The sequence below is a fragment of the Cryptomeria japonica genome, chromosome 7, assembly GCF_030272615.1.
Source record: "Cryptomeria japonica chromosome 7, Sugi_1.0, whole genome shotgun sequence".
Taxonomy (NCBI): Eukaryota; Viridiplantae; Streptophyta; class Pinopsida; order Cupressales; family Cupressaceae; genus Cryptomeria; species Cryptomeria japonica.
The window spans coordinates 508,834,705-508,850,230 of NC_081411.1; the positions used below are offsets into that span (position 1 = coordinate 508,834,705).

The 15,526-nt window shown below is 37.0% G+C and overlaps 1 protein-coding gene across 1 annotated transcript in view; it reads left to right on the plus strand.

Annotated features, from left to right (window-relative positions):
* Nucleotides 1-6,090, plus strand: part of LOC131060149 (uncharacterized) — a 31,965-nt gene extending 25,875 nt beyond the window's left edge. The window contains exon 7 of the mRNA XM_057993264.2: nucleotides 5,528-6,090. The gene's annotated coding sequence lies outside the window, so the exon portion shown is untranslated. The remainder of the gene's footprint in view (nucleotides 1-5,527) is intronic.
* Nucleotides 6,091-15,526: the final 9,436 nt, after the last annotated feature.

The window sequence follows — 15,526 nt, forward strand, 5'->3', positions numbered from 1 at the left end:
ACTAAAGTTAAGGAATATGTCCAATCATTTTGGTAGCTTGATATTCAAGGAATTCTTTGAAAATTTGCTTGCAATGCATGGACCAATTTTTTTGGGTTTCAACTTATTATAAGTTCATTGTAGGAACTGTTCTTTTTGTAAGTGGGCCATGACCAACTCACTGTCTAAAGGAATCTTTTCTCTCATGTGCTCATTTGTGCATGTTTGATATTTGGCCTTGTTGGCTTCTAGTTGCTTCTTAACTTGGGCATGTATTTCTCTCATACATTGCATGAAGTCTTCAGCCTTTGCATTGGCATACTTGCCAATTTTCACTCCCAATAGATTTGTGATACCTCTTGGAGAAGTCCCATACACCACCTGCAATGTCTTGCTTGTAGACATATTTACCAAAGTATTTTACACAAACTTTTCTTGCACCAATATGCAATCTCATTGTGCAGTGTGTTTGCCTACTAAACACCCGAGTAAGGTGCCAAGACTCTAATTGAAAACCTCCATTTATGGATAGTAGGCAAAACTATAATTTATTTTCGTAACTAATTTCTTCCACAAAGTGTAACTGAAATAAAGATGAGAAATTCAGTATTCCTATTCAAATTAATACTTTGTGATAACTCATGCACCAAACAATTTCATTGAATAACAAGCCGGCAATCCGAGATGCATCATTCAACTTTTGACTATTCCTCATAGGTATCTTTGCCTTGTACGATGTCTAATACAACCTTGTATTTTTCACCACACTAATTGCTACTTGAAAAGCTCTGCAACGCTCTACAAATATGCACACATCTTTGACAAATTAGGCTAGTAATATCTCTCCTCGAATACTGCCAATGTCTTGTTTGCCCCAAACAAGCCCTTCGAATTTACATACATGCAACTCATTGATGAAGTTCTACATCATTGAACTACATGGGATAGATAATAGTTGTCTTCTAAACAAATACCCTTTCACAAAATTTTTTTCAGATAAGGCCTCTATCTCCTTCCCATGACTCCATGCATTTGCAAAAATAGAAATTGTGACTAAACAAAAGAGTAAACGTATAGATATTCCACACATATCGTGCCTTTGATTCAACTTTGACTAGTTGTTTATAAACTTTAGCACATAATGGTTTGTTACATCACAAATTCCTTGGGCAACAAATAGTGCCTTCACTTGTTGCACAAATATGTATAACTCTTGGCCCTAGATCAAATATTTATTTGTGGTGGTATTTAGTTTGTTTGAAATATGAAATAGGCCTACCTTCCTGGCATAGCAGAACACCAAACCTTTTTTTATGGCATCACAATCCACTTGAAAAACTTTGTCAAAATCAGGGAGCACCAACATAGGCTCCGTTATCACTTTCTTCTTCAAGAGCACAAAGCTTTTGGCAGCAACAACTGTCCATTCAAATTCACCTTTCAATGAGTGAAAGATGTGCACATCCCATTGAAGTTCTTGATGAACTTTCCATAGAAACTCACTAACCTGTGGAAGCTCCTTAGCTTAGTTGTCATTCTCGGTTCTAGTAACTCAATAATCTGACAACCATTTTAGGGTCCATATTTAGTCCTTTATGAGATATGGCAAATCTCAAGTATATCTGCTCCCTATGCACTTCTTCAGATTAAAAAACAAAAACTTCTCCTTCCTTGGTTGGGCAAAGACTTGCTGCAAGTGTGCAAGATGCTTCTTTTTGGTTTTTCTAAACACCAAAATGCCATGAAGGTAAATGACCACAATCTTGCCTAGAAACGACATTAGATCCTTGCTCATTAACTTCATGAACATGCTCAGCACATGGTCAGCCTGAATGGCATCACCATCCACGTATAAAATTTAATCCTTAATTTTGAATGTGGTTTTCCATTCGCCACCTTCCCTTATGTGAATCTAATTACACCACCCTTGAGATCTATCTTTGAGAAATAGTGTACACCACTTAGCCAATCCATTGGATCATCCATTTGTTGCAACAAAAAAATGTACCTAATGATTTTCTTGTTTTTTACATGTGAATTGCTACACGTCCTACAATCTGTCAACTTTGGTGTAGGCATTACAATCACTGTGCAAGGGCGCCTACTTTCTTGAGTTGGACCTTTTTCTAACAATTTTTCTACCTGATTTTTCAACTATGGACTCACATCTGGACTCATGTGATGCGATATCTTGTTAGGAAAATTAGATTCTGGGATAAGATCGATGTTGTGTGACATGTTGCGCATCAACAAAATTCCATCTGGCATCCCAATGCCAATCACATCTGCAAACTCCGCAAGCAATGCAATGACTTAAGGCTCCTCATAGTTGTGCAACTCTTTGTCCTATGTGAACTTGACTACTAATGCATAGCAGTCTTGCAAGTATCTCTCCTTAAAGAAAATACAATGACTTAAGGCTCCTCATAGCTGTGCAACTCTTTGTCCTCCTGTGTGAACTTTATACCATTCTTGGGGATGGTATATACGTTCTTTTCCCCATTATAGACCGCGCAATTATCATACTGCCAAGGTTGACTTAATAGCAAATAACATGCATCCATGGGAATGACATCAAACCATGTTTCATTTGCATAACTACTAATGTCAAATGTTGCTTTGCACTTCTCTATCATCATAAGTAGTTGTTCCTTCTACAACCATGAGACCTTGTACTAAGTTAGCTCTGTTGCCTCAATCTATAATCACCTTGCAGCACTTACTGCTTGACTTGTACTTAATGTGGAAAATACTTTCTGTTAACCACAATTCATTCTCCTCTCATTGCATGTTTGAGAAAAACTTCACATGTCATCATACTTTCCCTTGCTACAAGAGCCACACTTTCTATGTTAATGTCCTCTTCTCCTTGCAGAACATGCACGTGCTTCTTCATGCAACTCTACTCATGCACAACTTCTGGACACTCAAATTCTTGATAGCCAGCTTGTGCTACTCAAGCCTTTTTCATGGCCTCTCTTCCCTTTTCGTTTATCTTTGTTGGATGTTTCCTCACCCTTCGAGCTTGATTTGATAAGATCTAAGAGGAGGGGCATTTTGGCCTTGTGATAATCTTTAGTTTGAATGAGATTTTTGTGTCGGGAATCCAAGTTTCAAAACATTGAAGATAGCAAACACATCAAAGATGGAGAGAGAAAATTTCATTTGACAAAACTTTGAGCAATAAAGATCAACATGGTTCTTTTGTTGACAGAGATCAATGGATTGCTATGTTAGGAAATAATTCTACAACTATGATGGTGACCAGGACAAGTGTGATAGGAAGGCAATAAGCACTATCTGTCTTTGCCTTTCTGACTTTGTGTTCCTGGATGTTTCGGGAGACGACAATTCCTAGAAGTTGTAGGAAAAGATGGAAGCTTTGTGTTTGACAAAATCTCTAGCAAACAAACCTTTTCTATAAAAGTTGTTTTACCCCCTCGGGATGAGTGACAATGACTCTATGATATAACACCTTAATGAGTTCAACATTGTGGTGAGCCAATTAATCTCTACAGATGTACCCATGCTGAGGAAGATAAATGCATTACTTTACTATGTTCTTTGCTGGATTCAAGAGTAACTTGGTGATGGCCATCAGTATTACCCCAGTAAAGTTGAAGTTGGAAGAGATTGTTGCAGACTTATTGCTAGAAGAAATGAGGTGGAAATACATAGAGGATGTTGCAAAGGATGTCTTGTTTGTGCAAAGTTATTCTCACGATAAAGGCAAGAATGAGACTGGAGATAAAAGATCTAAATCTCTTGGAAAGTCTAAGGTGAAATCTTGGAATTACTGAAATTTGGACATTTCAAAAAAGAATTCAGATTGAAGAAGGCAGATGGGGTATTAGATGATGTCTTCTCCTCGGATGCAATTTCCTTTACCGAGGAATCTGAAGATGTTTTCTTAGCATTGTTGAGTACACATGTATGCAGTGATGTGTGGCTGATTGAGACAAGCTTCTTTTCATATGACTCATCAAAAGGAGTGTTTTTTTGAATATAGAAGTTTTAATGGAGGTTATATCTTCATAGATGATAACTCAACTCATAAGAAAATTGGTTAGGGTAAGGTCAAATTGATGTTAACGATGGGAGAGTAAGGTCACTTCTTGGAGTTGTACATGTTCCAGGTTTAGTCAGAAATCTAATCTTAATGAGCAAGACGAATGATGCAAGTTAGCAGATAGTTTTTGGCAAGGATATTTGTAAGATGGTTAGAGGAGTATCGGTGTTGGCAAGGGGAGTCCATATTGAGACTCTGTACAAGTTGAATACTAGCACTACGAGTAGGGGATGTAATAGTTCCATGATTCTTGAAGTCAACCATAAGTTGCTGGTTGAAAGGAAATTTGTTGGTTGCATTGAAGTTAAAATTTGAGGATTTTCAAGATGTGGAGGATGTGACCCACGTTGTCATGGTGTGTATTAGGCATGAAAATGCCCATGTAGTGAGAGTTTGAGCAAATAATACATGAAGAAACCAGTAGGTATTGAGATATTTTCTTGGTGTAGGAAAGCTATGGGCATTTCTTTCCCTAGCTCTTAGGTTATGCTTGTTTGTTTAACCCCTTTATGCAATGTATACAAGTGAGAGATTGTTAGGAATGTGTGTTATACAGCAACGTAAGAGCAATTGAATGCTCCAAAGTGGAGTGCTTGTTTGTTTAACCCCTTTATGCAATGTATACAAGTGAGAGATTGTTAGGATTGTGTGTTATACAGCAACGTAAGAGCAATTGAATGCTCCAAAGTGGAGTGCTTGGTTTGACTAGGTGGATTCTTTGATTGTAGGGGTCAAAAGAATCTCATGTGGGCTTTGTATTCTATTCATGGGGTGCATTCATGAGGTGGGGCACATGGTTTGAGTTGGAGGAGTGCTGACCAAGTTTGGGCTTATTGTTTTGGGCCCATGGCATTGGGAACTGTTCCTTGTTTCTTGGTTTGCGCTATGCCCATAAATTAAGTGCTTGGGATTGTATTTGGACATGGTTTTTGTAATGAGTTACTAGAGAAGGTATATGCTGTTGATACTGTTCTGAACATAAAGAGGATTTTATCACCATCTTACAATGCCAGTTGTGCAAGATTTCTTCTGGAAATTCCAGTAATTTGGACAAAGGAAAATTGTTGAACAACCAAGTAAACAAACATTATTTAAATTGCCAAATTAAATGAAAGCTTTAGACACTGTAATTGATTTGGACATAAGTTTTATTTAGCATTCTAGATTCAGGTTTGCTTTTTCTGGTAGCTAAATATTGGCCTCTGTTATAATTGATGGCTATAAATTTCACTATTAAAATACACCTAATGAATACAATTGTATCTTAAGAGTGAACTTATTTAGGCCTGCACATCCAAGTACTGCTGAGATCCATTTGATTTGGGTTTGGTAGAAAATTTCACCATCTCATGTTTAGAACTTTCAACAAATGTGTGAGTGAATTAAGAGTAAGTACAGGTAAAATACGCAAATGTTATATTTTATTTTGTTTGGTTGTTACTTAAAATTCAACTAACCGTTTCTCTTCTGTTGTTGCAGGTTTTGTGCAATATGTTTATGATACAACAATTACTATTCATTTATTCAAAATTCTATGGGTTTGGTTTGTTTATTGCTCCTGCTAGCATGCAGATCGTTCTCTCCCCGTCTCTCTCACATGGAGAGTCGTGTGTTGTAATGTACTTCGGAATTACCTTTAATGCATAAAAGGTTGTCACCTTGGCCATTTCACGTCTTGTAAAGCATAGTTACAGATAAATGCAATTCATTAAAGAAGTTTACCTCCAATGAGAAAAAGTAAAATGTTAATTGTCACTAATTTTGCAAAGTCGTCTAGCTATTCATTCATCAGGGACCTTGTATGATATCTTCACGTAGAAGGAAAACATGATAATGCTTTTTATGTGCTATAGCTGCTATTCCCTGTAATTATATTATTTTATATTCGTTGGAAATATTAACTGACAATGTATGTAATTATGAGAGCATTTTGAACATTTTTTATGACGTTTGGTTGTGACATTCTTGTATTTTTGAAGATAAAGTCTGTTCATATTTATGTGCTAGAAATACCCAACTAGCACGTATCCAATTTAATATTATGATTATTGCAAAACAAGCTAAAACAAGTTCGTTGAAAACCTGTTTATATAGGCAATTCATGCGTCCAATGTTGTGAGATATATTTGCTTTCATGTTGTAAGATTCAGATTTTAGTGAACTCAAAATTAGCAATGAAAAATTCAGTTTCTTAAAACTAATCTTTGAAACATAACACTCAAAAAGGATAGTGGATTGATGGGGATTCAACTTTCAAGTGACCTTTAAACACTGGCCATATAATGTACAGAATAGACATCGTCTTATATTCCCATACAAGTTACTAACAAAACCTTTAATACTGGTCAAGATTGATAATATGAACAGTACTATTTGAACTCGGCGAGTAGTTCGCCTACTTTTGGGCCCAGTGAGTTGTTTGCAACTTTGCATATTGAGAACTCGTCGAGTTAATGTTTGGAAATTCGCCAACACTTGTGAGTCTAGGCTTGAAAATTGAGACATATAAAGTGTAGACTACAAGCAAGGAAGGTATAAAACCATTTTATTTATTTATTTTATTCTGTTTAATACTCTATGACAACATTGCAATTATTATTTGTCAACAGGGTTGTCGTTATTTGGTACGTCACTTGGTTCTCATGTTGGAGATCAATATTCGATTGTACCCAAGAACGTCTTAGGAGTAGTAGGGTGTGCTGGAGTGATATCCCCGTTTTAGTGATAGTGTGGTAAGCTCGCAGGTGATGATAGAAGAAGGCAGGGATGCATAAGGATTAGTTGTCTTGCAGAAGCAAATGGAAGGAGAAAAGCCATTCAGCTATAAGAGATCAACATTCTACACCAACAACATGAAAGCATTAAAACCAAGGAAATTAATTGACAAACAAAAGGAAATATGATGCAAGTTTGAGAAGTAAATCACTCGAAGCATATAAAGGTCCTTAGAAGAAATATGAACGTTAATGAAAAGTTGAACACAAATGTGTACTATTACTAAACAAATTGTCACACAAATTGAATTACGATCCTTGTGGAATAAGTTTGAATTCAGCTATCAATAATCAATTATGTGTTCAAAACACTTGTTTATAAGCTCTCAATTGCAGCTTTTAGGGATTTTATAAATTTTGATTATATATTAAAAAATGTATCTTTAAGATAATCCTAAATCTCTATTTGTGGAAAAAGTAAAAACAAAGCAACTTTTAGTAGTTTTTCACTGTTTAACGTTAGGTATGACTTAGTTTTTCACATTTTAACGTTAGGTATGACTTATTGGGCCTCGTTGAAAAATTGTCACATCTGCCATGACTGTCCTTGGTCTTTTCTTTTGTTTTCATCATTTCCTACTTTGCTAAGATCATGTTTTCCTTGTAAAATCATCAATAGAAAAGCCCAAAGACAAAACATTAATTGCAAACTAATTGAGGAGACAATATTTGGCTCGTACTTATGGAAACATGAGGATTTGCTTAACAAAAGGAGGTCTAAAAATATGCCTAACAAAAGGAAGTCTAAAAATATAGTTTGAAAGGGTTACCAACAATTGGGTCTTTTTTGGGTCATGGGAAATACTTGGAACATAGGATAACTTCAATTTTTCTAGTAAAACATGGCTCGTTATTTGTGGGTAAGAGAGTCAAGGCTATATGAACAATTATTCTAAACAAACATCTAAAATGATATAAAAAACAAACACATTGCATTATTGGGAAAAACATTACAATATCATGGATCATAAGACAAAGAGAAGCAAGACACAACAAAATAGAGGAATACCACACAAACTCAAGGATTGATGTTAGGGATCAGGCAAAATAGAGCAATAAACAATATTAATTATAATGTAGAATAAAAGGCAAAATAAGAATTCACAACACAGATTTAATGTGGTTCACCAAATGTGGGCTACATTCATAGGGAAACAATTGCCTACTTTCTTATATTATCTACTGAAGAAACAAATTACAATTTCATGACTTTTTACATTTCATAGCCACTTATTTATCAAGCCTTTTTGGTAGTTTACAAAGGTCAGTTTACATTCCAAAATTATCAAATAATGAATTTTTTTTGCTTTAGGGGCATTGCTTTCAATCCCTTAGACCCTTATAGCCCTCATTGAGGGGATATGCCCCTTAAGCCTCGTAGGAGGGCTTTGTCAATTGATTTGGGAGGGGGGGTTGTGGGGATGAGGGAGGGGAGGGGGAGAAGCATGAGTGTCAAAGCCACTAAATTTAAGCCTGACAACATGATTAGTCGCCACACACCAACAATCTCCCACTTGAAGATTAATCAAGCTCCACACCAAACAATCTCCCACTTGAAGATTGATCAAGCTCCACACCAAACAATCTCCCACTTGGAGACTAATCTTGAGACGACACTACTACTGTTGACAATTGACACTAATCCGGTGGATACCAATGCATGGATAATGGATTAGGGTTGTCATTGATGACAACTCTCCATGGAAATCCTATCCGGTAGTTATGCATTTTGGTAATCGACAGAGTGAGTGGTCTGGTAATCTGTCATCGGTATTTTAGGATAGCAGAGCACTTTTGGTCTAGAATCTTTGCAATGATTTCGGTGGATAGATTCGTGCATGGGATGATAGGGCCGACATGTAGAAATCATTTTGACATCATTTGGTTGATCCGCATATGTTTTAGAAATCCGGTCTAAGTCGACACTTGGTTACACGTTACATTGCATAATATGGATGGCCGACTTGATGAATGTTTCATTTTGTGATTGCAGATATATATGACCGATGTAGAAGATTTGTGAGTAGTGATCGAGAAACCTATTTGGCGCAGTTTCACATGCACACTCTTGATTTGGTAGCTAACTGAGAAGCAAAACATGGCGGAGTTGCAGAGCAGTTACAGTCAAACTTTTTGCACTTAACTGGAACTCATCTAAGCATTGTTTGATGCCAGTTTGGAGTTCAATCATTGTAGTTATCATTGTAAATGATCTGTAAGTCAGTGTGACTTCCATATTGTAATTGAACCTTTGGTTCTAGGCAGCATGTCTGAATGCAAGTGCATCCACCTTATGTAATATTTATGTACTCTTGATCACGGTATATGAATATTGTGGGTTCCAATCCCAGATTGGTTTTTCCCTTTCCGGGTTTCCATGTAAACCTTGGTGTTATGATTTTGTGGTTGATTATCTTGTGTTCCTGCATTTTACTTTCTTGCATTTGCTTCCGATGGTCTGAGATTAAGTTTGAAAATTTATTTACCGATAGAACACTGATTCACCCCCCCTTTCAGTGTTCCATGATTCCAACAATTGGTATCGGAGCCTAGTTCCTTCGAGGAAGCCTAACAACTTGAGGAAGATCCCAAAATTGGAATCCATGGAATCCAGTTTGCAGAAACAACTTACTATTGCACTTGAAGATCTTGATGCTGAAAGGAATGAGACAATCAGGCTCTGAAGAGATCTAAGAAAAGCTGAAGAATTCATTACATCTCTGAAGGACAAGCTGAATACCGCTAGAGAAAAGAGAAAAGAGCTTTTTGATCAATTGCAAGAGAAAGAAAGTCAAAGCAGTGATGATGAAGCATTAAAGGACAAGTCAAAGGAATGTGAAAAGCTTTCTAGAGACAACATTGTATTAAAGAATGAAATGCAAGCCATGATGATGAAGCTGACAAAAGAAATTGAGGAAAGAAAGAATAATGAAAAAACTCTTACTCAGTCACTGAAGGACAAATCTGATGAATGTTGCAGATTGAATCACGAGAATGAACTACTGAATTTAGAATTGATGCAAGCCAAGAACAAGGAACAAGAACTTGAGAGACAAATCTTGATTCTGAGAGATGAACTCACTATTGCAAATGAGTACAAAGACAAACTCAAGATTAGATCAACTAAATTTGATGAGATGCTGAAGAACCAGAAAAGTGGAGACAACAAAAGAAGACTTGGATATGAGCAAGGAGAAAGCTCCAGATCTGGACAAGGACAAAAAACCGGTCAAAGACAAGATCATGCCAAATCTCAAAAGAATCAGAACCAAAGACCTCTAGTAAGACAACCTAATGCTCACAAGTTCAATGGTAAATGTTTTGTTTGCAATAAATTCGGTCATATGGCAAGTCAATCTAGAAATAGAGTCAATCATAATAACTCATCATTCTCCGGTCAATGTTACAAATGGTCATAAGTCAATTGAATGTAGAAGTCTCAAGAATGTCAGATGCCATGCGTGTAGTAGATTTGGACATATGGCTAATCAATGTAGATCTAGAGGAAATCAAAGCAATATTAGGGCTAGTCAGAAGAAAAATGTTGTTTGTCATGCATGCAACAAAACCGATCACATTGCAAAGTATTGTAGAAGCAAGAATATGAACAAGAATGCTTCGGTAGACAAAAACAAAGCCGATGAAAAAGGCAAGGCAAAGGTAGAAGAGATCAGGAACAAGCGTGATAAGATGTGGGTCAGGACAAATGAATCCAAGGCAGCTAGTGGATCTACACCTAAATCCGGTGCAGGATCTTCATCCAGTAACTAAGGCATTCAACTTTAGGGGGTGGCATCTTCATGCAAAATCTTGCAAAACCCCCTAAAGAGATATGTGATCGATCAAGGTTGATTGCAGATGCTTGGAGATGATTATCCGGAATTCATCATACCAATCTTGGATTCCGGTGGATTGGATTATGTCGAATAGGACATCCGGTTGAACTTTACAATTGTATTTATTTCAACTTAAAGTGAGGGTTTGCAAAGTTAAAAAGGGCAAAGTGAATCATTTCTCACATTGCGAGTGAAGAGTTGAAGCTACAGAGCGAGGCGAACCGGATTTCAAAGTGATTAGAAGGCTTGAGGTGATCCGACAAGAAGTTATTGTGCATCCGATAGAAGAAAAAGGTATTTACCGAAGCGTGTTCATCCTTTGAACCCTACATTTCTTGAAATGGCGTCTTCTTCTGTTGATACACCTTTGGTAGTAGAAATTTCTGAACGAGCAAGGCCACAATTCAAAAGACATCCATTTAAATCTGTTGAGGACGATCCCAATGGTGCTTTTTCATTCGTGCCATACAAAGTTCTACATGTTGGCAATGTTAGGGCATACATTCACTGCACAATTGAGGAAACCAGAAGTAAGGAGATCTTAACCTTGTATACTGAGCACATAATGGATGAACTTGGAAACCCCAAATCGAAATATGCACAATTACAGAAGAAGGGTTTCACATACTTTGTTCATTTTACGATTTTCGATGAAGATGAATGGGTAAGATATTTTGAGCTGTGTCCATGATGAATTCATATGCCTAGACAAACCTTATAAGATAACCAAGCAGGTTGTTCATGTAGTCACATGTCTACACCAAATTGGTGGAAAACCTTATGAGGAAGGTAACAAACCCAACTGCCACAAAACTAACCGGTGTTGAATATGACAACAGGTCAATGATGATTGATGATATCTTAGAGCATGATGTCAAATTTGCATCAATGATTATTGGGTACAAAGTTTATCAATCTAGCAGGTTGAATTCGGTCTCCGGTACTGCAATATATGCAGCTTATCAGATGATGAAAGAGGATATGCAGTATGACTTGTGCATAGTTCTTCTTGAAGAGCTCTTGAGCAATTTAAAGAAAATCAAATCAGACAAGAAGCATGTTTTCATTTTCAGTTCATTGATTGTCTGTCTAGCACTATACTTCATGAATGAAATCCTCGGGATAGGCAGGGTCGAATGGGAATTTCACTTACCGGTAGCTACTTAGATCAAACAAGGTTTGCAAAGATTGGGAAATAAAGAGAATTAGACAACTGCCCTATGGAGTTTCTTCAAAACTTTCCAAGGCAAAATGAAGAATAGGGAAAGGATCCCTAAGGAAGTAGTGGTCAAATATGCAGTTACTATCTGTTTCATGGTTGACAAGGACCAGTGTCATATGGAGGTAGTAGAGCCAAGGACAATATGGATAATGCCAATAGGCTATGAGGTTGATGCTCAAACTCTTGAAGGCTATGCTCTAAATCTTTTGAGCAAACTGGTTGACCCTCAGGAAGCAAAATTTGGCACATTCAAAGAAAAAGATATGGAATTGCATAAGAAGTTCACTCAGCCCGAAAGGAAAAGAAAGGTAACAAGAATGGCCGAGGCAATGACTAAACATATGGGCTTTACCAGGGAAGCTATCAAGAAAGCCAAGGAGAAGAAGGCTCAGATGGTAGCAAAGGAGAAATCAAAGAAGCCTAAGACTGAACCAGTTCCCTCGAAGACAAAGCCTAAGGAGACCAAGTCTTCTCCTACTTTGGTGAAGCCATCTCCTCAATCAACAACTCAAAGCTCATCTGACAAAGGAGTACTGAAGCAGAAGTAGAAACTAAAAATAACTTATGTCGCTGTATCTCTTGTTGCATCTAAGACAGAGTCAGATGAGGAAGCCGAGAAGAAGAAAAAAGAATTTGTTAGAGTGGTTAGGAAACCATAGTCTGGTGGTGCCCAACAAAGCAAGAAGATAAAATCAGAACCTGCTCTAACCGATAGGCCAAAAAGAGGAAGAAAGCTAAGGATAGAGCTTGGTGAGGCTCTTAAATCTAGCAAGGTGGAAGGTAAATATACCATAATCCCCCCATTGACTGCAAAAGAATTGATTGATGAAATAGTTAATAATGGAAATCTCAAGAATATTAGTGCATACTATAAAAATCTTGATGAGAATGATCAAATGGCAATAGAGGAAGCTATTGTGTTGCATTTGCATAACTTCAGCAAATCATTGATTGAGTTAGAATGTAGCATTCCAAAAGATCTATATAATATTCTTGATGCTAGAAGGCTAACAACAAGCCGAGAAGATAAGGAAATGAAAGAACGTGAATTGATCAATATTAGTGCTTGTATCTCACAAGAAGAAGTTGATAGACTCATGGAGCAAGCCAACAAGAAGGAATTTTGAAGCAAAAATAGAGTAAACATGCTTATGGTTGGCAGGGTTGAGGAAGTCAGAAAAGAAACTGAAGAGATATGGAAAAAGTTCTTAAAGAACAATCAGTTTCCAATCAACCCCAAGTATGATGTTGACTCACATAAAGAAGATAATTCCCCTTCGCAAGTACAGGCAGGTGCTCCAAGTAATTAGAAGGATGAAATTCAGACAGAGGCCAATCTAGAAGATCAGGCCAATATAACCCTTGATGCAGAGGACAGTCAAAATCCTCCGGTTGAAAAGGACAACCTAGAGATGGTGGAAGGGAAAGTTGAAGAGGCCAAAGAGACACCAAAAGATGATACAACACCAAGTGGTGACACTGGTGCAAAGGTTGAAGAAGAAAATAAAGGAAAAGGAGATGCACAAGAAAAAGAAAAGGATAAAGAAGGAGCACATACTAAGTAGGAACTGGATCAAGAAAAAGATGCAGGAAAAGAGGAATAAAAAATGGACAGAATACTGAGGCGGGTTGGTGAACTCCGGAACCTTATTACCCCCGAATGGACACCATTCTGAGCAACAAAGTAGATTGCATGAAGACAATGGCACAACTAGTTCCGACAGACTTGAAAGATGTGGATATATATGCTTTTGTTTTCAGTTCTTTCATTATAGTTTTGGACAACTTGAAGAATGGGTGGGATACCCACTTAGGATTTTTGAAGACCCTTTTTACAGATATCTTCAAGTATGTATAGAATATCTAGTATATACCCTTGTATATATGTTTTTGTGCAACACCCCAACTTTGGCATTGCTATCAAAGGGGGAGAGTAGAGTTAAAAATGTACAAAAAATGATACAAGTTTTTGGTTTATACATGTTTTTGAGTTTTTGGTCCAAGGGGGAGCCTTAGAAATTTTGATCCGGTATACAGGTTGACTCAACACTTAGTCATTTTTCACAAGTGTTGCCATCAATGCCAAAGGGGGATATTGTTGGCAATTAACACTCATCTGGTGGATACCAATGTATGGATAATGGATTCGGGTTTTCATTGATGGCAACTCTCCATGGAAATCCTATCCGATAGTTATGGATTTTTGTAACTGACAGAGTGAGTGGTCTGGTAATCTGTCACCGGTATTTCAGGATAGCAGAGCACTTTTGGTCAGAAATCTTTGTAGTGATTTCGGTGGACAGATTCGTGCATGGGATTATAGGGCCAACATGTAGAAATCATTTTGACATCATTTGGTTGATCCACATATGTTTTAGAAATCCAGTCTAAGCCGACACTTGGTTGCATGTTACATTGCATAATATGGATGGCCGACTTGATGAATGGTTCTTTTTGTGATTGCGGATATATATGACCGATGTAGAAGATCTTTTTGAGGAGTTATATAAGTGAGTAGTGATCGAGAAACCTATTTGGCGTAGTTTCACGTGCACACTCTTTATCAGGTAGTTGACTGAGAAGTAGATCAGGGTAGAGTTGTAGAGCAGTTACAGTCAGACTTTTTGCACTTAACCGAAACTCATCCAAACATTGTTTGATTCCATTTTGGAGTTCAATCATTTTATTTATCATTGTAAATGATTTGTAAGTCAGCGTGACTTTCATATTGCAATTGAACCTTTGGTTCTAAGTATTGTGCTTGAATGCAAGTGCATTCACCTTATGTAATATTTATGTACTCCTGATCACAATATATGAATATTGTGGGTTCCAATCCCACCGTGGTTTTTCCCTTTCCAAGTTTCCACATAAAAATCTTGGTGTTATGATTTTGTGGTTGATTATCTTGTGTTCCTGCATTTTACTTTCTTACATTTGCTTCCGGTGGTCTGAGAATAAGTTTGAAAATTTATTTATCGGGAGAACACTGATTCACCCCCCCTCTCAATGTTCCTTGATTCCAACAACTACACCTATAGCTCCCATTGGATTGATGCACTTGGATTTGGCTTGCTTCTCATTTCCACTATTATTATTCTTGAAGGCCAAAAAAATGGAGTAGGAAATCATTTTCTCCCAACTTACTGCCTTCATTAGCGTATTTGTAGGATTTTGGCTAGTGTGTATCTTTTCCAGCTTCAACTATTCATCTTCTAAAATTGATCTTAGAATGAAGGGAAAAGTTATTTGCAAAAGAATGACACTCTGACTATCATTGTGCAACTTTCTATTCTCTTGTTGCATTTCTAATTTCTCAATAAACTTTGTAACCAAACCATCTCTTTACTAGCCTTTGTAATAGCAATGTATTCCACTTCTATTGTTGAAAGAAAAACAACCTTTTGCAATCGTAATATCCAACTAACTAATATTCCACCTACAATAAACACATACCATGTAGTACTTCACTTGCTATCTATATCACTTGTCAAATTTGACTCAACATATCCCTATCCTTATAATCCACTTTACCGCATTTCAATGCTCTTTTCTAGGATTATTCATATACTTGCTCACAACTCCCATTGCATGTGCAATATTTGTCCTTGTACACACCATGACATACATCAAGTTGCCAATTGTT